General features: G+C 40.1%; 2 protein-coding genes across 3 annotated transcripts in view; one reads left to right on the top strand and one right to left on the bottom strand.

Annotated features, from left to right (window-relative positions):
* The window catches only part of CHCHD7 (coiled-coil-helix-coiled-coil-helix domain containing 7), a 28,268-nt gene extending 9,449 nt beyond the window's left edge, over positions 1–18,819 (bottom strand). The window contains exon 1 of the mRNA XM_073679318.1: positions 18,661–18,819. The gene's annotated coding sequence lies outside the window, so the exon portion shown is untranslated. The remainder of the gene's footprint in view (positions 1–18,660) is intronic.
* Positions 18,820–19,081: 262 nt separating this feature from the next.
* Positions 19,082–25,888, top strand: part of PLAG1 (PLAG1 zinc finger) — a 46,329-nt gene continuing 39,522 nt past the window's right edge. For both annotated transcript variants that reach the window (XM_073676734.1, XM_073676733.1), the window contains exon 1: positions 19,082–19,294. The gene's annotated coding sequence lies outside the window, so the exon portion shown is untranslated. The remainder of the gene's footprint in view (positions 19,295–25,888) is intronic.

Genomic DNA, 25,888 nt, shown 5'->3' with positions numbered 1-25,888 from the left:
TCACTCAACTGCCAATTACTTATGAGCTTCAGAAACGGAAAGGACTTTGGATAAAAAATGGCTGGAATTTCTAAACAAGTAATGTTTCTTTCAACAAATACCTCTAGAATTAAAACCAGAAGTCTACACCTCAATCACATTTTTAGGCTTTTATTTCATATGTAAAATTATTAACATTCTGTTACTGTCCATACACCTCTATTGGTCACCAGATACTAAATGGCTGAGCCTGGCACAGATAAAGGTCACAGGATTGCGATCGAAACACGTCGCCTTATGCTTCTCACATGGGTGACATTTTAGGAGCTTGTTAATGTTTTTTTTTTTTTTTTTTAAATGGACTAAATAAATGCTAGATTTCATTCTAAGGAGCTGGGACATCAAGTTTCTTTCAGTAAAAATTGTCAGGTAACCTAAGCAACTTTTATAAAAAAAAAAAAAAAAAAATTTAACCCCTTCATCTTCATGACCAGGCCAAATTTTACTATTCTGACCACTGTCAATTTATGAGGTATGACTTTTTGAATCCAAAATTGGCTTGGATTGTTAACATTGTAAACATCATGTCGGGTTTTGAGAGCTCCTGCTGTGTCTAAAAAGTGGAAACTCCCCCCACAAATGATGCCATTTTGGAAATTAGATCCCTCAAGGAATGTATCTAGATGTGTAGTGAGCACCTTGAAACACCAGGTGCTTCACAGAAGTTGAGCTGTGAAAATAAAATAAATTAAAAAAACCAATGACACATACATTTTTCCCACAAAAATGTTCTTTTAGCTCCAATGTTTTTACTTTCACAAGGGTGACAGGAGCAAAATGGACCATACAATGAGTAGACAGATACCCCACATGTGTTCAGAAACTACTTTTGAGACACAGTGCATAGCTCAGAAGGGAAGAAGCGCCGTATTGGAGTTCAGATTTTGCTGGACTGGTTTGAGGGTGCCATGTCACATTGGCAGAGCCCCTGAGATGCCAGAACAGCAGACCTTCCCCCCCATGAGTGACCCCATTTTACAAACTACACCTGTCAATGAATTAATCTAGGGGAGCAGTGGGGATGTTGACACCACATGTGCCTCACAGATATTTATACCATTGGGAGGTGAAGAAAAAATAAATCATATTTTACCCCTAAAATGTTATTTTAGCCCACAATTTTTAATTTTTATAAGAGCCAATAGGAAAAAATGAACATCTCAGTTTGTTGTGCAATTTCTCCTGAGTGCACCAATACCCTACATGTAATCGGGAACCATTTGTGAGTCACAGTGCAAAACTCAGAAGGGAAGAAGCGCCATATTATAGTGCAGATTTTACTGTTAGGCTGTGTGCCCACGATGCGGATTTAATGCATTTCCGCTGAGGAAGCGCATTAAAATCGCTTGTTAAGATGTCTGCCATGTTTCCCAATGATAATCCGCATGTGATGTGGACATACTGTGGAAGTTTCCACTGCGTATTATCATTGCGGAAAAATCCGCAGCACAACCATTTATCATGCGATTTCACGGTGAAATCGCCGCCATTGACTTGCATTGAACAGCATAATATCCGCATGTATACATGCGGATGTTATGTGGATCAATGCGCGGATGGCACCCGGGTCTGGAGAAGAGGAGACTCTCCTCCAAACCGGGTACCATGGTACCTGCAAGTTAAAAATATATATTTATATAGCAAAAAATAAAAAAAAAAATATTCATATACACCTCTCCGGCGACCCTCGGTCTGCTCCAGGAGGCCCGCGGTGTACTGGCAGGACCTGCGGTGATGTCATTTAGTCAGCTGATAGTCACGCGACCGCTGACGTCAGCGGTTAGGTGACTAAATGAAGTCACCACAGGTCCTGCCAGTACACCGTGGGCCGCCAAGAAGAGAGGATGCTGCCTGGAGCAGACCGGGGGCCGCCGGAGAGGTGTGTGTGTGTGTGTGTGTGTGTGTGTGTGTGTGTGTGTGTGTGTGTGTGTGTGTGTGTATTTTTTTTTTTTTTACTTTATAATTATTTTATTTTTTTTTACTATAGGTGCAGTATTTTAAGCAGAAATCTCGATCACACAACATAAATCCATGCCAGTTGCATGGATTTATATTGTGTGACCAACTTGTCAAGCCCTTTTCCAAGTGATGCTCAAAATAGTTTGGAAAAGCGCTTGAAAAAAATGCATTCATAAACGGATGTAAAAACGCTTCTCCTTGGCAGAAAAAAACACATGTAAAGTCTGCATGCGTTTTTTTCTGCCAGGGAGAGGAAAAAACGCTCAGGAAATTTCTGCATTTTGGGCACATACCCTTATGGTTTGCGGGTGCCATGACCCACTACGAGAGCCCATGAGGTGTCAGAACAGCAGAACCCCCCCATAAGTGACCCCATTTTATAAACTACACCACTCAATGAATTCATCTAAGGGTGAAGTGATCATATTGAAGATAATAATACCAAATAATTTGTGATTGCAATCATTTTCAGGAAGAAACTGAGTATTATCTGACAGAATTGCAGGGGTGCCAATACTTTTGGCCACCACTGTACTTAACAAAAAAGTGTGAAACAACTGAAAATATGTGTCTTATATTCTAGGTTCTTCAAAGTAGCCACCTTTTGCTTTGATAACTGCTTTGCACACTCTTGGCATTCTCTTGATGAGCTTCAAGAGGTAGTCACCGAAAATGGTTTTCACTTCACAGGTGTGCCCTGTCAGGTTTAATAAGTGGGATTTCTTGCCTTATAAATGGGGTTGGGACCATCAGTTGTGTTGTGCAGAAGTCTGGTGGAAACACAGCTGATAGTCCTACTGAATAGACTGTTAGAATTTGTATTATGGCAAGAAAAAAGCAGCCAAGTAAAGAAAAATGAGTGGCCATCATTACTTTAAGAAATGAAGGTCAGTCAGTGCGAAAAATTGGGCAAACTTTGAAAGTGTCCCCAAGTGCAGTTGCAAAAACCATCAAGCGCTACAAAGAAACTGGCTCACATGAGGACCGCCCCAGGAAAGGAAGACCAAGAGTCACCTCTGCTTCTGAGGATAAGTTTATCCGAGTCACCAGCCTCAGAAAAGGCAGGTTAACAGCAGCTCAGATTAGAGACCAGGTCAATGCCACACAGAGTTCTAGCAGCAGACACATCTTTACAACTGTTAAGAGGAGACTTTGTGCAGCAGGCCTTCATGGTAAAATAGCTGCTTGGAAACCACTGCTAAGGACAGGCAACAAGCAGAAGAGACTTGTTTGGGCTAAAGAACACAAGGAATGGACATTAGACCAGTGGAAATCTGTGCTTTGGTCTGATGAGTCCAAATTTGAGATCGTTGGTTCCACCCACAGTGTCTTTGTGCGACGCAGAAAAGGTGAACGGATGGACTCTACATGCATGGTTCCCACCGTGAAGCATGGAGGAGGAGGTGTGATGGTGTGGGGGTGCTTTGCTGGTGACACTGTTGGGGATTTATTCAAAATTGAAGGCATACTGAACCAGCATGGTTAGCACAGCATCTTGCAGCGGCATGCTATTCCATCCGGTTTGCGTTTAGTTGGACCATCATTTATTTTTCAACAGGACAAGGACCCCAAACACACCTCCAGGCTGTGTAAGGGCTATTTGACCAAGAAGGAGAGTGATGGGGTGCTAAGCCAGATAACCTGGCCTCCACAGTCACCAGAACTGAACCCAATCGAGATGGTTTGGGTTGAGCTGGACCGCAAAGTGAAGGCAAAAGGGTCAACAAGTGCTACGCATCTCTGGGAACTCCTTCAAGATTGTTGGAAGACCATTTCCGGTGACTACCTCTTGAAGCTCATCAAGAGAATGCCAAGAGTGTGCAAAGCAGTCATCAAAGCAAAAGGTGGCTACTTTGAAGAACCTAGAATATAAGACATATTTTCAGTTGTTTCACACTTTTTTGTTAAGTATATAATTCCACATGTGTTAATTCATAGTTTTGATGCCTTCAGTGTGAATGTACAATTTTTACTTTTTTTTCTTAGTGGTCTGGCCAGAGATTGTGGGTTGAAAACATATTTGGGACTTCTATAGTACCTCAGCACTTCTGCCTTATAAGGTTTCTATAGCACAAGAAATCATTGTGACTTGGGACTTCCATTCTTATACAAACAAATTTATAGCTGAAATAACTTCTTTAACTTGATCTGGAGGTTATTATTGTGTTACTTTATGCTTTATCCACATCCCTCTAAAATCAGGAAGTAAATCCTTCTAAATACCTTCAAGGAAATTTTTGCTGACTCATTCTACTTATTCTATAATTATTAGTATCCTCTGAAATTTACAGTGAACTTGATGGAAATCTGCTTTGAAAGTACTCATGAGGTGTAGCTATTTTTCTGCAGTTGAATTTTAATTCCCCAGCTATACGCCTTTCATTCAAATATAAGGCTATGTTCCCACAATGCAGAAATGCTCTGGATTTTTCCTGAGCGTTTCTGCATCTCCCCTGGCAGAAAAAACGCATGCGGATTGTACATGCATGTTCCTGCCACGGACATGCGGATGTGAAGCGTTCTTCAGTTGCATTTCCGCATGCAGGTTGACAAGCGCTTTCCAAGCGATTTTAGCATCACTTGGAAAGTGCTTGTCAACTTGGTCACACTATATAAATCCATGCAAAAGGCATGGATTTATATACGGTTACCCCAAAGAATGGTAAAAAATAATAATAAAAAAAATCTATACTTACCTTCCGATGGCCCCCGCAGTCTTGCTTCACCGTCCCGGCTGCCGGCACATCGCGGTACACTGAAGGGGTCTAGTTTCCAAAATGGGGTCACTTGTGGGGGAGCTCCAAACTTTGGGGACAGAGGGGCTCTCCAAACGCAATGTGGTGTCCGCTAACAATTTGAGCCGATTTTCCATTCAATTTGTTAGCGGATACCATGTTGCATTTAGAGAGTCCCTGCGTGCCCAAACATTGGAGCTCCCCCACAAGTGACCCCATTTTGGAAACTAGACCCCCCAAGGCACCTATCTAGATGCATAGTGAGCAGTTGGAACCCCTAGGTGCTTCACAAATTGATTCGTAAAAATGAAAAAGTGTTTTTTTTTTCACTTTTTCATTATTACGAATCAATTTGTGAAGCACCTGGGGGTTCAAAGTGCTCACTATGCATCTAGAAAGGTGCCTTGGGGGGTCTAGTTTCCAAAATGGGGTCACTTGTGGGGGAGCTCCAATGTTTGGGCACACAGGGGCTCTCTAAACGCAACATGGTGTCCGCTAATTATTCAAGCAAATTTTACAATCAAAAAGTCAAATGGCGCTCCTTCCCTTCCGAGCCCTATAGTGCGCCCAAACAGTGTTTTTTCCCCAAATATTGGGTATCTGCGTGCCCAGGGGAAATTGCACAACAAATTTTGCGGTCCATTTTTTCTTGTTACCCCTGTGAAAATAAAAAAAATTGGGTCTAAAGTAACATTTTTGTGAAAAAAGTTAAATGTTCATTTTTTTTCTTCCACATTCAAAAAATTCCTATGAAGCACCTGAAGGGTTAATAAAGTTCTTGAATGTGGTTTTGAGCACCTTGAGGGGTGCAGTTTTTAGAATGGTGTCACTTTTGGGCATTTTCTGTCATAAAGACCTCTCAAAGTGACTTCAAATGTGATGTGGTCCCTAAAAAAATGGTTTTGTAAATTTTGTTGGAAAAATGAGAAATCGCTGGTCAACTTTTAACCCTTATAGCTCCCTAACAAAAAAAAATTTTGGTTCCAAAATTGTGCTGATGTAAAGTAGACATGTGGGAAATGTTATTTATTAACTCTTTTGTGTGACATATCGCTCTGATTTCAGGGCTTAAAAATTCAAATTTTGAAAATTGCAAAATTTTCAAAATTTTCGCCAAATTTCCGTTTTTTTCACAAATAAACGCAAGTGATATCGAAGAAATTTTTCCACAATCATGAAGTACAATATGTCACGAAAAAACAATCTCAGAATCAGGGGGATCCGTTGAAGCGTTCCAGAGTAATTACCTCATAAATTGACAGTGGTCAGAATTGTAAAAATTGGCCCGGTCATTAACGTGCAAACCACCTGCGGGGCTTAAGGGGTTAAAGAGAAAAAATCCTTCCCGGATCCATACAGCCTGTTTGCAGACCTGTGCAAAGACACTATTGACGCGCAGAGATCATTCAAATAAGTAACTGCCACTTTGAAGAATATGGGAATCCCATATAGATGGGGGGGGTTTCCAATTAAACTTTTGTTTTTTTCCAAGGAAAAGACTATGCCTATTTTCACAGCAGAAGAAGGGATGAAGTTCATCTCTTCTTTACAGGATGACTCAGTCCCTAAAGCTAAACATTAAGGTAGATTTGCATCTCCCTGGTTTTCTTTTCCATTCACTTAGATGTGTAAAACAAAATTAATATTATTAAAGGTTCACTACCTGATCGTTACCTTCTGACTTTCTATCGTGAGCTTCATCTAAAAATGGCTTCATCATTAGGCCCTGGACCTACCTTTGCCCTAAGCTACATAGACTTGCTTCAAAATTATTTCTGATGTTTGTATTTACTGTTTGCTTTGAATACTCAATAGGACTAATTTTGTATCATAATACTTGTGTAATTTGAAACTTATTGTTTCTTGTTCCGTTATAGTCTTCTTAAACTCTTCTGGATGTTTTTTTTAAGGACCTCTATCACGCTTCCCCCCCCCACAAAAAAAAAAGAAGAGAACCCACCGGTGAGTTGGGTTCCTTCGGGAGGACTCTCGTTTGTAGTTATCTCAGATTACATACTATAGTATCTTTGTTATTTAATTTTTTTATTATTATTATTATTTCTTGTTTTTTTTTTATTTAGGTTATTGTTATGATAGTCCTCCATAATCTTTTACGGTTTTTCCTATAATCCTTACGGAATTGTTACATACTATGAGTACTAAAATGTTAACTTACAATGTTAGAGGTTTGAATAACCCAAAGAAGAGATATATCGTTTGAAGAGAGATAGAATAGTCATGCAGATTTGATTTGCTTACAGGAGACCAAATTCATCAAAGACAAGCATCCTAAATTTTACCATAGAAACAACCCTCATTTTTTAGTCCCTTAACACTAAAAAGAAGGCAGGGGTTGCCACTATCATCAAAAACTCTATCCCTTTTAAACTGGTGGAAGAATATTGCAACTCTCAGGGGAGATATCACATTTTAGTTTGTTACCTCAATAAACAGCTAAGTACCATCATCAATGTCTATGCCCCCAATAAAAGACATCTTTAATTCTTAAATAAACTAATGAAAAAGATTCAAACTATTAGAAAGGGAGAGATAATTTTTCTCGGACACTTTAATCTGGTGACCGATTGCCATATGGATTCAACATTCGCTACTCGCCATTTATCTCCAACCTTACACAACTGACTTAATAAAAATGAACTTTTTGACGTATTTCATTGTATCAACACTTCATTTAAAGAATTCACACATTTTTCAGATTTCCATAAGTCTTCCTCTCGCATAGATTTATTATTTACTGAGGTTTTCACATTATCTAAATTTAAAGAAGTAATAATACTCCCCAGGTCTATTTCGGATCACTCTCTGGTTCTAGGGCAAATTTCTTTAGGTCCCGTTTTGCAGAATAATTTAATGTGGAAATGTAATTCCACTCTTTTACAAATTCCCCAATATAAAGTTGAAATTTAAACTGCACTAAAAATTACTTTGCCAAAAATTCATCTGAAAAGATAAACCCTTTTTCTGTGTGGAATATGTATAAGGCAGTCCGAGGAATCTTGATGCAACTTTCTTCTAGACATATGAAAAAAAGTGAAAAAATTAAGCGGCTTCAATCCCAAATTAAAGCAAAGATTCGATTGAATCTCTTCTTTACTTCTCTCTCCCCAAATGTTGACCTTGATATTCTGAAACCAAGACAAGAGCTTAAAAATTAATTATTCTCATCACATGATTCCTACATCAAAACCTCAAAATTGAATTTTTATTCGTCGCTTAACAAACCGACAAGATACATGGCACAACGTCTACAACACAACTGACTCAAATGTAGGATTTATAGAATAACATCCTCTAAAAGGATAGAGAAAATTTCACCCTAAGGATATAGCAGATACATAAATTATAATAATATTCAGCAAAAGTAACTTAAAATTTGATTCTTCCTCCACTCATCCGAAGGAATACTCCATTAACAAGTTTCTCTCAGGCATCAATCTCCCTAAAATTAAACAAAGTGACTTAGATCTTTTAACAGTCCCTGTCTCTAAAAGATGTTATATACTATTCAAAAATTTGAAGGTAATGAAATCTCCAGGGCCGGATGGCTTAAATAACGAGTATTTTAAAAATTTTAGCTCACATATAGCATCTCATCTTGTCAAAGTCTTCAATATGGCCTCTGATCAGAGTTCTTTCCCAGCAGAAATGCTTGAAGCTACAATTATTCTGATTCCCAAATCGAAAGGGTAGCCCAACCAGGTAAAACATTACAGACTACTTTCCTTAATAAAAATATCAAATTAATTTAGATTCGAACCCGCCATTTTAAGATTGGCTTATTCGCCAACTATTTGCTTCTGTCACTCTCAGACCCTTTCTTATTTTTTATTTTTTTATTTCTTATTTTAAGATCAACTCGGCCAAATCTAAAATTTTACACTTTTACCTGGATGATACACTGAAAAATAACAAAGGAAATCTCGTCTTTTAGTTGGGAGGATGAAGAAATTTCATACCTACGTATAACTACCAAAAAAATTAAAATCCATGATTTCTTCTAATATGGAAACCATTATCAAAATCATATCTAAAAACTTAGGAAGTTTTGGCAATTCAGACTTGTCCTAGGTAGGAAACAATGGTAATTAAGATACTCATCCTTCCTAAAAATGTGTCTATCTTTACAACCCAAATCAAATGGAGGTTTGAGTCTTCCTAACTTAACAGCCCATTATCTAGCCAATTTAATTAAACAAAGTGTATTCTGGCTAGGGCAAGATATTGCTCCCTCCTGGTTAGAATTGGAATTAGCCCAAAATGGCAATTTTCCTCTTTAGGATCTGTTATATAATCATTTAATTAACTCATCTTTCCAGGAGTCAACCCACCCCATCTTCCAAACCATTGTAAACGATTGGAAAAAATTGGCAAAACCCAGCAAAAGAACTAAAAAATTTGATCAAATTAAGAATCTCTCTGTCTTCCATTGCATCGCAGAACAAATCTCTAATTCCCACCACCTTAGCTTTTGCTCGGGTCTCAAAAAAATCAGAGATACACAACGGAGATAACTTTTTACCTTTTTCAAGACCTCAAAATCAAGCATGGCCTCACGGCTATGGATTTTCTACACTTTTTGATACTGAAAGAATTTGTGCAAAAGCTGCTAATTAGTAAATCTCCTTTATCTGAAAGTAGGCATTCTTCTAAGTAATATTAATCCAAAAAATGTGTGGAGTACAAGAAATCTATACAATTGTTCAACAATGACACTACTTTCGTTAAAAATGCCTATATGCCCAAATGGGAAATTGACCTAAAAATTTTGTTTCTTCCAGATCAATGAGAGAATGCCCTTAAATTCTATTACGCCTTCAACATCTCCATGCTACTGCACAAATCCTTTTACAAAATGTTTGATAGGTTAGCCCACATAAGCCCAGACTATTCTTCCTTGTGTTTGAGAAACTGTGGTCATCCTGGTACTCTTCGCCATATATTTTGGAGTTGTCCAAAGATTCGAAATTTATGGAATCAAGTACCTTCTTTAATTTATAAATTACTTAAAAAAAATTAATCATTTCACAGATGGCTCTCCTTTCAATCAATATGGAAAATATAGACCCCTCTTTCACATACAATTTAAACCATATCTTCCCTGTGGTAAAAAACTCAAATCGCTTTTCTCCACCTAAACTTTCAGACATTCTTGAACATATTTCACTTGATAAATCACTTGAATTTAGATAGGATATTATTAATAATCTCTACAGGAAATACATTAAAAAGGGGGGATTGTTGGGTTTCTGCTTTCCCCTAAAGTTTACTAAACCTCTGAGTTTGTTTTGATATTACCTCATATCTTTGTACTCTTCTTACTATGTGGAATTCACTGTCTGTACCCATTTGTTGACTTTATTATGTGGAGGTTTTTTTTTTAAATGTAACATTTCAACTATATAAATAGAGTTCTCCCTCAATTTTTCCTTCCCCATTTCCCTTATTTTTCGTTCCTCCCTCCTTTTATCCTTACTTTTCCTCCACCCTACTTTCCTTCCCCATATTTTACCGTAAAAAGTTCAATAAAAATTATTGAAAAGAAAGAGTAAACTAAACTCTTTTTTTTTCTATCGAGCATGGAAAATGAATTTTTATTTTTTTTTTTATTAGGGAGATTTGTCATTAGTCCTGTAAAAAAAACTGCATATAAAAGGCTTCCATGTCCTGATTTTTCCCAGTCTATTTGCCTGCCTTTAGATGCACTGATAAGAGAACAAACTCATTCAGAGTGCTGATGATGGCAGTGAAGGGATCAGCACCAGGATACATTCATTCAGAAGTCAGTGATTTTCTTGTACGAGAAAGTTAGTCCTAGTTTGATCAGTGTTTTTTTGTCAGCGTTTCATCAGAGTTTGTGGTCAGTGTCAGTTTTTACCATCCAAGTTTGGTCAGAGTTGCGTCAGTTTTTCTCGGATGAGAAAAAAAAAGTTTCTCTATGGTTTCTTAATCTAGCAGTCTGTGAAACACAGGCAGCACTTGGATGGCATCATCAATTTTTATAATTTAATAATTTTTATTTTTATAGCACAACATATTCCGCAGCACTTTACAATTTTAGCGGGGACTTGTACAGACAATAAAGACATTACAGAATAACACAACTCAGATACCAAAAAGGAGGGAGGGCCCTACTAGCAAGCTTACAATCTATGTGGAAATAGGGGAGACACGAAAGGTACATGGTAAAATGTTATATTGTACAATATAGCCATAATATACCCAATATGGTATGCAGATCATGCTGCATGAACCAGTCACGAGCCAGTATCTGTACAAGTAAGACACAGAGGGCTATTAAAGAACACCTGTCAGCAGGATTGTGCTCAGTAAACTACATACACTGTCAGGTGGGCGACACTGATTAATATGATACCTTGGTTGATTAAATCCGTGCTGTGGTTCTTGTGTAATCTTTACTTTCAATTTGGAGATAATGATATGCTCTTGCTTCAGGGCGGCCTGTGGGGGGCGCTCTATCTGGTGCTATGCTTACATATTCATCTGTATGCTCTTATGTCAGCTCACTGTGCCTTCACTGACCTGCCTCCTATTTAACATAATGCATCTAGTAGTGCGGGGCTAGGTAACATAGGTGGCATTGAGGATTTTGGTTTTAAGTCATTAGCAGAACAGAGGGCACGGGAAGGGTGGTAGACTCAGGCGAGGGAGGAGATGTAGGGTGGAGCGCTTTATGGGTGACAGTGATACATTTATATTGGCCTCTGTATCAGATGAGCAACCAGTGCAAAGAATGGCACAAGTAGACACATCGGTGTAGTGGTTGGAAAGGAATATGATCCTGGCTGCTGTATTCAGGATGGATTGGAGAGGGTTTAGTAAGAGGGAGACCGATCAGCAGAGATTTTCAGAGAATGAATAAGAGCAACAGTAAGTTTTTGCAAAGTCAAAGGTGAGAAAATGTCAAATTCTAGAGATGTTTTTGAGGTGTAGGCAACATGAACGAGCGAGTGATCGGATCTGGGGAGTTTAGGAAAGATCTGAATCAAGTATGACCCCAAGACAGCAGAAATATTGCTTGGGAGTAATGGTAGAACCACACACGGAAATGGCAATATCAGGCATAGGTAGGTTAGCAGAGGGAGGAAACACAAGGAGCTCAGTTTTTGACAGATTCAGTTTTAGATAGAGTGAGGACATAGTGTTAGAGGCGGTGGAAAGACAATCCGACATGGCAAATGAACGGCTCCATTCACTATCATAGGTACAAGTGCCATCAGTATAAAGCCCCCGTCTCACATAGCGAGATCGCTGCTGTGTCACGGTTTTGGTGACGCAACAGCGACCTCACCAGCGATGTCGCTATGTGTGACACTTTGCAGCGATCAGGCCCCTGCTGTGAGGTCGCTGATCGCTGCAAAGTGTCCTGGACCATGTTTTGGTCGTTGCCCTCCCGCTGGTCAGCACACATCGCTGTGTGTGACCAGCGGGAGCAGCGATCAGGCTGGTAACCATGATAAACAGCGGGTTACTAGGAGCACAAGCGCACCTAGTAACCCGTTGTTTATCATGGTTACGAGCCTGCTAAAGTGAGCGGTAACCTCCCGCTCACCGTAGCAGAGTGGTAACCATGATAAACAATGGGTTACTAGGTGCGCGTGTGCCCCTAGTAACCCGATGTTTATCATGGTTACCAGCCTGCTCCGGCTTCAGCAGGCTGGTAACCAGGAGCAGGACATCGTGGAAAGATTCTTTCCATGATGTCGCTGTTCCCCTGATCGTTGGTGAGCCTGCCTGTTTGACAGCTCACCAGCGACCACATAGCGACGCAGCAACGATCCCTGACAGGTCGTATCGTTGTCGGGATCGTTGCAGCGTCGCTAAGTGTGACGGGGCCTTAAAACCCTGATACTCCAAAAAACAGACATCTGAATGAGCCCTAACTCCTAAGATAAGTACAAGGCTCAGAGGAGGACACAGGTGCTGACCCTTTCACTGCCAGTATGTGTAAGTTCTAATATCATTGCAGATTAAGGCAGGCAAATGGACTGAGGGAAAGCAGGGATTTAGAAGCCGCTTGCATGCATGCATATTTTTATATCTAAACACAGAAATGAAGACAAATCCCCTAATCAAGTAATTTACAAAGTTTCATGCTGCATAAATATTAAAAATAAATAAATAAATGTTTAGTTCCTTTATACACCTTCTCTTCCACAAAACGACACATGGACTATATTCATTATTAAATTCTTAAACTTCAAAAGTGCAGAAAAGAGTTAAAGGCTATGCGCCCACGATGCAGAAATCCTCCAGATTTTTCCTGAGCGTTTCTGCATCTCCCTGGCAGAAAAAATGAATGCGGATTGTACATGTGTTTTCCTGCCAGGGACATGCGGATGTGAAGCGTTCTTCACATGCATTTCCGCATGCAGGTTGACAAGCGCTTTCCAAGCGATTTTAGCATCACTTGGAAAATGCTTGTCAACTTGGTCACACTATATAAATCCAAGCAAACGGCATGGATTTATATAGTGTGACCGTAAAGAATGGTAAAAAATAAAAAAATAAAATATATACTTACCTTCTGATGGCCCCCGGAGTCTTGATTCGATGCGTTTCGGCTTGCCTGCAGCTCGCGGTACACTGAAGGACCTGCCGTCACATGACTAAATGATGTCAGCGCAGGTCCTTCAGTCCACCGCGATCTGCCGGCAAGCGAAGACAAGCGCACCGCGGGCCATCAGAAGGTAAGTATCATTTATTTTTTATTTTATTCTTTTTTTTACAGGTTCTATGGTACCAGGGTCTGGAGGAGAGTCTCCTGTCCTCCACACCCGGGTACCATCCGCACATTGAAACGCATGGATTACGCACGTACAGATGCAGTGAAGCGTAATCCATGCGTTCCAATGCAAGTCAATGGCGGCGAAAACGCAGCACCTCCGCAAAATAATTGGTACTGCTGCGTTTTTTTCCGCAATGATAATCCGCAGCGGAAATTTCCGCAGCATGTGCACAGCACATGCGCATCATCATTGGGGAACATGGCAGGCCTTCTACCAAGCTTTACTGCAGCGGAATTGCCGCTGCGGAAACGCTTAATAAACGCATCGTGGGCACACAGGCTAACTAGGGTTTTAGAATGGGACCATTGCTAGTCCAGAAAAACAAATGTATCCCAAATCAGATACAGAAACCAAAACAATTTATGTTCAGATCAAATAATTTCAAACTGACTTTAAAACTCTTCCATAAAATAAAAAATTTCACAATTAGAATATTTTTTTACAATTTGCTCCCATGTCTGGATATTGCCATTACACACTTGCTATGACCCCTCTCCAGTGTTTTTACTCTTCCTCAGAATATTTTAAAGAACTGCAATTGAAAATGTTTTAAATTATTAAACAGAATAAATGAATGTGTGAGTCTAAAAACCTCTTTAACTTCACAAAATGTGTGAACTCAGAAGCAATGCCAAGTAACCCAGATATCCGTCCTCCCCAGGTCACACTTGTGGTTTAAAGGGGCTGTCCAGTACTTTATATTACCCCCCAATGAAGCCCCTGGGGCCCCTAAGGATTTTTGTAATTACCTTACGTTGCCGTTACTGCCTGTGAGTGGAGCTATCACTAGCCGCTCACAGGCATCACGTGACCCCCAGCTGCAGCCAGCTCTGACATCCGCTGATGTCACGACAAGTTCTGGCAGCAGCCGGGGGTCTTTGTCCTCCTGGTTCCAGGTGGATGCCAGGCTGTGGGCGGGGTTACCCTGTGCGTCACACCCGGCATCCACCGCGCATTCTGCCTCTCCCCATTCATTGGGAAAGAGCTCGGTGGATGCCGAGTGTGACAAGGTAGGGTAACACCGCCCACAACCCAGCAGCCACCACGGGTACCCCAGCGCTGAGTCACGCCTCACTTGTCGTGATGTCAGTGTGGGGTCACGTGATGCCTGTGAGCAGCCTTTGATAGTGCCACTCACAGGCAGTATCTGCAACATAAGGTAATTACAAAAAGTCTTAGGGGCCCCGGGGGGATACATTGGGGGGGTAATATAAAGTACTGGACAACTTCTTTAAGGACAAGCGTGGAGCCATGACCCAGATTCTCAGTCAGGACATCAGGGCTGTGGAGTCGGTAAGCCAAACCTCGACTCAGACTCCTCAGTTTCCATACCACCGACTCCACGACTCCGACTCCCTCATACATGGCTCATGTTTAAGTGATAAATTTACTGCAGCACAGATTCATCTCTGCTAAAAGTCTAGACCCTTAGATCAGGAATAGGACATTTCATAAATTTCCCAAATTCTTATAAAAAAATATTCCCCACAAACTGCATTGAACTACTGTACCCAATTTATTATATATTTTAGGAGTTGGTCCATTTTATACCAATTCCACCAAAACGGACACAGACTCCGATTTCACAACTCCGACTCCACAGCCCTGCAGGACATATAGGGAAAGCTTTTGGAAAATAAACCCAAAACATTTATGCAGCTCTGAGGAGAATCATACCGGCTGATCCTTGCACAGGATACAGAAATAATTTTGCTGGAATCTAAGCTTATTTTTAATTAAAGAAGATGTATAGAAGACGGTCACTTCAGAATGCAACATGGCTCCAACATGGAATTACAGGTGACTTTTCATTAAGCCATAACTTCCAACATAGCACAGGAGCTGCCTAAACAGAGATACCTTCCCAATTATGACACAGAGGGATATTGAGGTTAATGGCTTATATTAAAGTCAATAGCTGTCCGTAAGACCTTATAGGACATATGGACGTCATGGAGGGGTAAAGGGGATTAGTGGGACTTTCCACTATGATAAAAGGTAGCCGCTTTGGAAGTATGTCCCTCACTTATCCCCCCTGATGATATCAGCTGATCCTGGCAGAACACCAGTTTTAACTAGAGTTACACCTTAGGCCTCATTCAGACTGATTTTTTTTTATGCTTCTCCTACCTATTAAACGAGGTTGTCCACTACTCTGACAACCCCTTCTCAATCCCTGTCTCCCCCCCAAGTAAAATAGTTACACATACTCAACTACTGAGCCATTCCAGCGGTGTCGGCATTGATCTCCCGGGGCTCATAAGACACATGTCACACGATCCCGGAGGCCAATCAGCGCTGTCTTCACTCTCCTTCAGACATCCGGAGGAAGTGAGAGAGCAGCCACAGCTCTCACTTCCTCCAGCTGTCAATTACGACCAAAGGAGAGGAGAGTGAAGCCAGCGCTGATTGACTGCAGGAATCTCGGGAAAGCAAGTGCAAAGACCGCTCAAATGGCGCCGACACTGGAGGAGAGTATAGGTGTTATTCTTTTACTGGGGAAAACACATGGATTGAGAAGGAGCTGTCAAAGTAGGGGACACCCACTTTAAATAGTAAAAATAAATAGAAATAGCTCATGAGAACATGCCACACGTGAACAGCTGCTTAGACTTAAATGGGTACGTGCCTTGGCTGTTCAAAACTCGGATATAATGTATGTGAAAACTTACTTCTGAATGAAACTTTAAAGAACGCCAGGAGTTTTTTTTTTTTTTTTTTGGAGGAACATGGTAAATGTGATACATTTAAAAGTATATATCAGGATAAACGTTCAGAGTCCCAATACTCCTAAGATCTGAACTATAACTCTTCACCTTTGGAAAATATCTGCACAAACCTTAAATTAAGCTGTTGACTCTAGTGCACTAAAGAAGCTGCATTGGCCAAGTTTGCTTCAACAAAGTCTGCCCAGTATGGCTGTGATGTGCACGCCCTTCAGCAATAACATTACCCTGCTGCCTAATATTGTGTAGCAGTCCCTAAAACGAAGGGAGTTGATCCAGCACTTCAGGTAAAATGCTAATTTTATTCCATTAGTATAAATATGGTTCAGAGGAAAAGCCACATGGTTAAATGGATAAATGTATCCTCCGAGGAGAAAGTCCGAAGAGAAAAATTCAAAGTCCTGGTTGACGCGTTTCGAAGTGATAGTTCTTATCCTTATGGATAAGAAGTGTCACTTCGAAACGCGTCAACCAGGACTTTGAATTTTTCTCTTTGGACTTTCTCCTCGGAGGATACATTTATCCATTTAAAGCCACGGCCCCACTATCAGTATTTGGTCAGTATTCGGTCAGTATTTTTTCTCAGGAGTGGGAGCTAAAACAGGAGTAGGTGATAAATGCAGAATTGGTAACTTGTTTCTATTATACCTTTTATCTGATTGTTCCTCACCTGGTTTTGGCTCCCACGCCTGAGAAAACATACTGACCGAATACTGATAGTGGGGCTGTGGCCTTACGATGTGGGTTTTCCTTTGAACCATGTTTTTACTGATGGAATAAAATCTGCATTTTACCTGAAGTGCTGGATCAACTACCTTCTTTTTATGGACTACTTTTCCTTGGATTTGGGATCCTGTGCACTCGTGGATGGGTGGGCTGATCACATCTTTATTCTTGCTAATATTGTGTACTGTGTGTACTCTGTGTTCTGACACAATTCTCTCAAAGCCAGATCTAACTTCCCATGCTACAGCAGCTCTTCTAGTATATGTCTGGTTAAGCTCGCCTTCAGTCCCCATGTAAATCAACAAGTCATGGTGCCCAGGACCCTTTTCCTGCCTCACAGATTGCTCTTCCTTGGACCATTTTTTGGTACTAACCACTGTATACTGTAATCACCTCACAAGAGGAGCTGTGACCCAGTCTAACCACAATTAGGCCATTGTCAAATTAGCTCAGATCCTCACACTTGCCCAATTAGTGCTAGTTCCTACCTGCACATTTAAATGTAGGCTTATAGCCTGGGAGAGGCATGTTTGATAAGTATTAGGTTAGGTACCCATCAGAGAAAGGTCACCTTGCCGTGGTTGATGGGCATACATGAATTGGCCAATTTATGTGCCAAGAACCTTCATTTTTTGTAAGTACATTTTATTTAGCAATAATGCAGTTTGCCTCATGTTTTCAGTATGTGCATATATCTTGGCCCTTACAGCATGTTGCTGTTTTTTTACTTGCATGTTGTGCAGTCATTGCAGCTTGCACTTGTTCACACTATATGGAGGTGCTGGTCAGTTTTTTGCAGTTCACATCTATACAGCTCTGCCGGCTCGAACACACGAGCGGCAGGTATGGTGCATTGATCTCTCCATTGGAATAGGACAATATCTGTAGATGTGATGTCACCGTCCAATGTGGAAGTGAGTGGGGTCAGATTGCCCCTTTAAGAACTGAGTGATCACTGGGTGCCACAGATGTCACTGGGTAATGGATAGCATTCACCTCACCGGTCAGCAATTTAGTTGGGTGATAAATGTGGGGAGGGTGAGATTACTGAGCGCATAGAGAATGCTATGTATATACTGTCCACAGTCGGCCCTCGGGGGCTAAGCTGGATGGGCGCCCCCTGCAGGACAATAAACACGGATGGTGCAGTCCAAGGAGAACGTAACTTCTGATTATTCCAGAGGACAGAACACGGGGCGGCGTCTGCTCCACCCTCGCGGTACGAAGAATCGCACACACGCAATACAGACGTGGCGGAAAGATGGAGCATGGGACAAATATCAGCTCTCACCAAGAAAATAATAAACTTTCCAAAAATGATGAAGAATAAGAATAAACCCAACATGATCACAGCACAAACCGCACCGGCCCCTGTGTGCACAGCGCCAAGCACTGACACTGTCGGTGTGTGGGGCAGACATGACTACGGACAGCCTGCAGCAACGTCCGAGCACCAAGCTTCTGTCAGCGAGGCCAGGCCGGGACACAGCAGCCATGAGCAGCTCCACGAGTCATGACCCTGACACAGGCAGCAAGGGCAGCGCTGTGACTGAAGGAGACATGTGCAGCAGCAGCAGCAGCACACATGGCCTGGCCGGGTGTCATTGTGTGCAGCGAGGAGCCGTGCAGAGGAGCGTCCGCACTCACCTCCCAGCTGTGTCCCAGCAGCCGCGGGTGGCCCTGAGACCGGTGACAAGACCGCCGGCCTGGAAGGTGACAACTACACCCTCTAACAAGCCGGACAACTCCAATTCGAAATACGTCAACTTTTAGTCTCGCAACCCATTAAGTAGTAGGACATACTAACCTGCTAGCTAAGCCCCGCCCATGAAGCGTTGACATCTCGGCTAGCCTATCAACTAACAGTAATTTTAACCTGACAGCTATCGCACCCAATTAAACAAGGCACCGCCTCTCCCAGGTCTCCGCCTCAGCACCGCCTCAAAACAGAGCTCGCAGATGACCGACGTCCCTAGTAGCCAATCACAAGCAGATACGGTGACAGCACTGCAAAGCGGATTGGTGGAGGCTTTGGAGGCATCAAGCCGAGGGGCGTGACCTGGAGGGAGAAAGAGGCGGGGATAGCGGTGGGCGCGTCTCCCGCGGCAAGTTGGGCTGCATCGCAGCGCATACACTACAATGGCTGCTGGAGAGAGGGGAAAGCAAACAATTTCCAGGCCCGCAGCGTCCAGGCAAAAATATGGGAAAAAAATTATTAAAAAATCGGAAAGGCACCTAAACCCCGGAAATCGACCGCAGGAAGGATGTTAAGGCTCCCGCGGTGAGTTTGCAGGGGGTTTGGGCTGGAGCTGCCGCCTCTGAAGCATAAAAAATCAGGGTTATTTAAATTATGGGAAAGGGGGGACGAGAAAAGGAGGGGGGAGAAAGAGAGAGGAGGAAAAAAGTTATCGGAACCCCCCTCCCTCCTCTGCTCGGGGTGCACGGACTTTATTGGGAGAAAAGTCCCGGGGAGAAAGATCCGAGAAAAAGTCCGAATCTGTATTTATAAAGCAATGATTGAGGGCTGCGGAGATCTGCAGCAGAAGGGGCTCATTTGTTATTACTTCGCCTGGTTCCGGGGTTTCCTGCACTTTTTGGGGGGGTTGGAGCTAATTGCGAGAAGTTCTGTAAACTTTGACAACAAAAAAACAAAAGTTTGCTGGAAGTTTTTGTTTTTCTTTCACTGAATATTGTGACAGCAGGAGCGGAGCTGGGAGCGGGGAGAGGAGGGGAAGGCATGAGAGCAAGGCTGAGCGAGCAGGGGCAAAAATCCGCAAGAAATTCCCCAAAAATCGCACGGACACCGCACCGTCCCCAAACCTCCCACGGTGCTTCTCTGGGGGCTTCACCTTCACCCTGTGCAGTGTAAATCCACATCCCCCGGGGGCTTCTGCTCTCTTTCCTGCTCTTCCCAGGAGGGGGGTGCAGGAGCTAGGTTAGGTCAGGAAAGCTGGCTGCCCCCCTCCTCTTTATTAAGGGGGGGTCGCTGATTTCACTAGATACCCCCCAAAACCCTTTGAAAGTGGATTTGTGCCTGGATTCTGGCAGAGAGGGGGGATGGAGGACGGGTTACTGGGACAGCTTGTTGTCAGTATCATAAACAACCAAAATGGAGGGAGAATACAGGCAGAAACCAAATAAAAATCCTAAAAAATAGTTAAAAATCTCCAATTGGTTCCTGTAGGGAGTTTTTGTGAATGGATCATGGTCCCGGGTGACCCCCTGCTGTTTAGGAGTCACTGGAGGCTGCTCGTTTTTTTATAAAAATATTTTTTGCATTTTTTTTTTTTACCCTTGTGAAAAGTTTATATAAGTTTCAGACCTGAGAGCAAAGTTTCTGTTGTGGCTTTTCGTGGTAATTTTTTGTTCATTGTGAGGATCTCTGTTGGGTTTTAATTTTATTTATTTCTTTTTTGTAATACTCTGGACTTCTCTGATTGGGCAAGGTACAGGCATAAGAGCAATAATTAATGAATGTGTTTTTAAGTGTTTTTTTTTGTTTTGTTTTTTTTGGAGGTGATGTAAATTATCTCCCTTGTCACTTTTCTACAGGCTAAAAAAAAAACTTATCTTTGCAAAGCAAGCTCTTGCCTCCCCCCACCCCTGCTGCTGCTGCTGTGAAACACTCAGCCATTGCATTGCTGTGCTGCGGCCTGTGTTCTTGATAGTGGAGGTCTGAGCTGATGTGAGCTGGGGAAAGTGGCATCTTCAAGTGTTTGTTTAATGTTTCTGCCCCTGCTACATTACACCTGCTGGAACAATCCTCTGCTACTTGTTCAGCTTCTGTAATAACCTTCCTGTGTCTGCAGAATGAGCTGCAGAGTGGATTGTCTGCAAGATGTGGTGCTGCTGATGCTGCTCCCTCCTGGGGTTGGGGATCTTTTTCACATTATGTAACTTTCTCATGTGCACTTGACTGCTTCTGTGTGATCCCAGACATCCAGGACAAGTGCTACCATAAGCTCCATGTGTGCTACTGTGAATCCCTCTATAACAATGCCAGTATATTCTGTGCCATCCATGTTTTATGCCCCATTGATACATGCACTCTGTTACATTTGCATATTGTATTTTTTTTATGTTGCATTAACCAATTATTCTTTGTAAACTGTTTTGGGTTCTTCTACTGGTATGATGCTCAGTTCTTAAAAAGATTATGATTAACTTCTGTGTTCTTGGTGGGAATCTAGTGACAGGGGATACTGCCTCCCATGTTTTACCGAAAAGCATGTAAAACTGGTCAGATGTGCTGCTTATAATATTTCAAAGTAAAAATGCTGAAATATGACTGTGTAGCGCTTAAGAGCCATGTCATTGTTTAGCAATGCTACCCTGGTGACCTTAATCACAAATGCGTTATACTGTCTCTTTAAATGGCTCAGAAGAATTCATACAGATAGTAATGAAACTTGATAAAAAAGTATATTATTAGTTCTGACATTTAATAGAAATATAATATTTCAATGAACGTTCTAAAAAGGTTTCCTGAATGTATCGTTTATTTATTCTGTGTTGTTGTTTATAACATTTATGCCATAAATTTTACCAAGTGTTTTATTAATGTTCAATATCTATAAGAAGTTACAGCTGAACTTTAACAATTCCATTCATTAAAGGATATAACTTATAGCCTTGTTTGCACGTCATAGTATGCCAAATAGCCGCCATCTATATGGGTAGTAATCTGTTAGCAATGTTCCTTCCTTTTACTTTGGTGATGCAACAATGTTGCATTGAGGGTTTTTTTTTCTGCTGGTTTCAGCCTTTGTGTGTTGTAATGTGTACACATTTCTGTCTGTGCTTTGTATTGACTGAGTGACATGTTTTAAATATCCATGTGAAGTTGGGCCTGTTCCAATTCCTTTAATTGCAACCATTTATAGGTGACCTGCATTACAGGCACCATGACTAAATGATGATCATATGTACAGGCGGGAAGCATTGTATTGTTTTGGAAATTGTTTAAAGCAAAAAAGGATTTTCTAAGAATATTGTTGCCCTATCTTTGATCAATAAATGATTGTTTTATTGTAATTATCTCATGTTATTATATTGTGTTTTTAAATATTGATTCATCAATTTGCTGGAGGTTCCTAAATCCAGTTGTTTTAAATAGTAAAAGTATAATAGACCTGTATAAAATAACTCTTGAGTCTGTTACAATACAAACCACATTGAGAGATGCCCTATAGAATTGGATAAAATGTTAGATTTAGCCTAACAATTTATTTGCTTTATTCTAAGCAGTTTATGTTGGATTTGAGATGTTTTCTGATGAAATCTTTACAGTTTGTCCACTTGCTATAGACAGGTTTAAATCAATATTGTCTGTATCCTGAATTAGAAATTGCTATGGTTACATATTATCCTTAATGTGTTAATCTTCATCTTTATTCAAATTGAAATAAGAGAAATATTGAACTTATCGCTTTAATACCAAATTTAAGTTTTAAAGGATCCCATTAGTACATTACATTTGCCTCCTAAAACTATCGGATGGTGATGAATTGACTTAAGAATTTCCAGATTGAAATAGAGACTAGAGAGTAAAGAAATGTCTACTAATAATTCTTTTTTTCTTTATTATTGGATCAAATGAACATTGGAGGAATTTTATATCGAAACATTGTAAAGTTGTTGAATAAAATAAGGCATTGTTTGTCATTTCTAGAAAGAATAGACATGGGATCTATGGTGATCACCGAGGCATATTGTTTGTCTTCTAGTCCTGTGTATTGCGATTGTTCAGGGTATGAGGAACCTATTTTAGATCTGAGCTCAGATTTGATTGGTGGCGTTCAGATGAGAATTTGCAGCTTTCCCTGACCAATCAGATAGTGGTGTGAGTTTGGTAATGTGACACTGCTGCAACATGGTAGAGCAAAAAGTGGAGCACAGAGCCACTGGGCGGGGCATTCGGCATCATTGTATTCATGGAAAGTTGCCTATCAGTCATGCTACAGGGACTGGAAACCAGATCTGTGCATCATGTGACGCTTGTAACTGTCCCTCATTGTCCTTTGCGTTACATGTTTTAATTACGTAATTTTTTATTTTTTTTTACCAATAAATGTAGCCGTTTCCTTTTGTACACTATCATTATTCTGTGGTAAAGCAGCAATCATCTCATTATTGAGGCATATAATATATTCTTGTAAAGGAGACTAGTTGATCATTTATTGCCCTGTTAAATCGTTCTGTGGCTTGTGCAGCATTGATCGTTCATTACTAAATCACGTCTATTCATCTGTATTCCTATTAATTTAAGAATCTGAAATCTAATGTAAAAAAAATATTCATACTTATACAATAAATTGCATGTAGATAAAAGCTGTTAAATTCTGCTCCCAATATCATTATAATTTTTTTTGTACATCGCTTTACATAATGTTCTTTTTATTAATATGTTGCACAAGAGTTTACTGCAAATTGTACTTTTTGCTATTGTTTGTCATTCATTGTCTAAGCATCAGTAGTTGTAGTGATCATGATTGTATCTTACACTATTAAAGTTATTGCAGTTGGAAGTGATAAAAGACAAATAAAAACCTAAAGTCCAAGTATGGCTCTCTAGACAAGACACAACTGAGCATTATATTTGTGTTCAAATAACACATTTATAGTTGTATTGGATCTTTTCTATAAGGAAAACTTGTTTCTCCAAACTTCTTAAGTTAAAGAATTTTATAGCATTCAAGTGCAATGGGAGGGCTGATACAGTGCCCATATTTATTATTCCCCAGACAGAGAAAACAAACACAATTTTGAGCCTTTTAAAGCTTATAAAGGTGTAGTAGACTGTTTGTCTATGTGAAATGCTGAAAATGATTTCCTCTGGCAGAAACAAGCATCTTCACTATAATTTAGGTCTAAAAATACAATATATGCAAGTGAAAATGTAGGTTCACAAACATATTAAAGAATAGAAGTTTATCCTGGGTGGCTTCTTTATTGATGACAGTTCTCTATAAAATAATATGGGTTTTATGGCGTTTTATCAAACCTCTTTACAATGGGTGCCAAGATCTTAAAAGAGAACATACAGTAGTAAAAGTAGGGGTTTTACATAAGGGTCCTGAAAGTTTGCATATGGTGCCCATAATATTAATTCTTTTATAATGTATATTCCTCTATAATGGCAGCTCAGTGTTGAGAAATTGTTGAGCTTTAAATCCACAAAGAGCAAAATGCAGAATTTCTTTAGTTATGTAAGAAGCTTAGAATAGTACATGATTCTGCTCACATAGAAATACATTTTTATATATAAAGTAAGGCGAAAAATACATTTGTTGAGCAGTGGGGTATAACAAATGTGTCTGTTCAGTACTTAACACTTTAATATGATTTTATTTCTATTGAAAAGTATGTAACTAAAACTTCCCAACTCTCATATATATGTTCATAAACTGGTACTGATGTACTATTGTATCTAAAAAAAAAAATAATAAAAGACACTGAAGATTTTAGTGGTTATCCTACGAATCAGAATAATAGTAAGAAATGTATCAATGAAATGTTTGAATGATTTTCGAATGTTCATATTCAGTGGACGATAATAAAAGATTGTATAGATGTGTTGATGAGACCATGTGAATAATTGCCCAGAGTCACATCAGACAATTTGCCACCATAAATTGTAGTCTGTAGAGAAGGGTCACAGCACTTTTTGCTTTTGTTTAGAACGCTTTGTTGTATTTTTTTTTTTGCTTTTTTCTTATTACTTCCTTATCTTATACATTTTTTTGAATATTTGTGTAAGCTACATAGTCACCCCATGAAAAAAAAATCTTGTAGTCCTATGCAAATACAGTTTTAGACACTTTCTGTAATTATTTGTGTCTTAGAAGGAGGTCTACTCTGCTCTGTTATCTTTGTTTTGTTCTTCTCTATTGCAGAAGATCCAGACATTGATTTACTATTGAGAGGTGGTTAAGGGTACCATAGCTAAAGAATGATTAGGAACCTCTATGGGGACCAAGCTAATTCAACAGATGCTATTTCAATGAGCTTTGATTTGTATAGAAAAATATCTGTTTATTTTCTCAACTACGACCCTGTTAGATATATTTTAATATCTAAGGGATATATGATGTTTTCTCTCTACTTCCAGACTTTAGCCAGTCTGTTACAGATTGCAATATTGTTACTGACAGCTATATTTGCTCCTTGTAAAATGACAATTTCCACTACAATCTGCATCTTTCTACCTGCACATTTGTTCTGAAGCATGTCAACGAGGGTTGGAATTACCTATAAACTTTATTGAAAGTTTGCTACTCTATGAAAAACATTTATTGCTCAGGACACTTGTCAGGATGGGCTCATCATTTAGTGACTCTTTAGTTAGTCTTTGTTTTGTGGGGGTTTTTTATTAGGGCCAAGGGAGGTTTTACTAATTTAAGTATCCATTGATTTCCTAACTGCTCAGCAGATTTCAGAATCAAGACTTGAGAAATTAACAGATAAAATTTGCATTTAAGAGACTTAATATTGTGATTGTGCAGAAGTCAGTTATGAAGGTATAAGATTATATTTTGATTTAGGACTTAAGCATTGGAGTTTTATAGTAACATTCTTCTGCAATCATTTACTGTTTTGTGACAATTTTACAAGTTTAAAGCATAAGACTAAGGAGCTGTTGAAATTCCAAAGTATTAAAATATTAGTATTATCAATAGGGTATCTATTTCTGCATAGCAAATGAGCATATGAAATAATTGAATAACTGCAGATAATCCATATTCTTCATGAAGGCTGCAATTACTACATTACGGAATGCAGCTCTTGCTATAAGTAGTCATGTCCTTCAGAGAGAAACCAATGCAATGCTTTAAGTAAATGCAGATTGGACAGGTTTTCTATCATTATGTATAAT

The sequence above is a fragment of the Phyllobates terribilis genome, unplaced genomic scaffold (assembly GCF_046119375.1).
Source record: "Phyllobates terribilis strain yellow unplaced genomic scaffold, ASM4611937v1 Scaffold_4__5_contigs__length_816908805, whole genome shotgun sequence".
Taxonomy (NCBI): Eukaryota; Metazoa; Chordata; class Amphibia; order Anura; family Dendrobatidae; genus Phyllobates; species Phyllobates terribilis.
The sequence above is the reverse complement of the archived record's forward strand: the minus strand, read 5'-3'. Positions and strand labels throughout refer to the sequence as shown.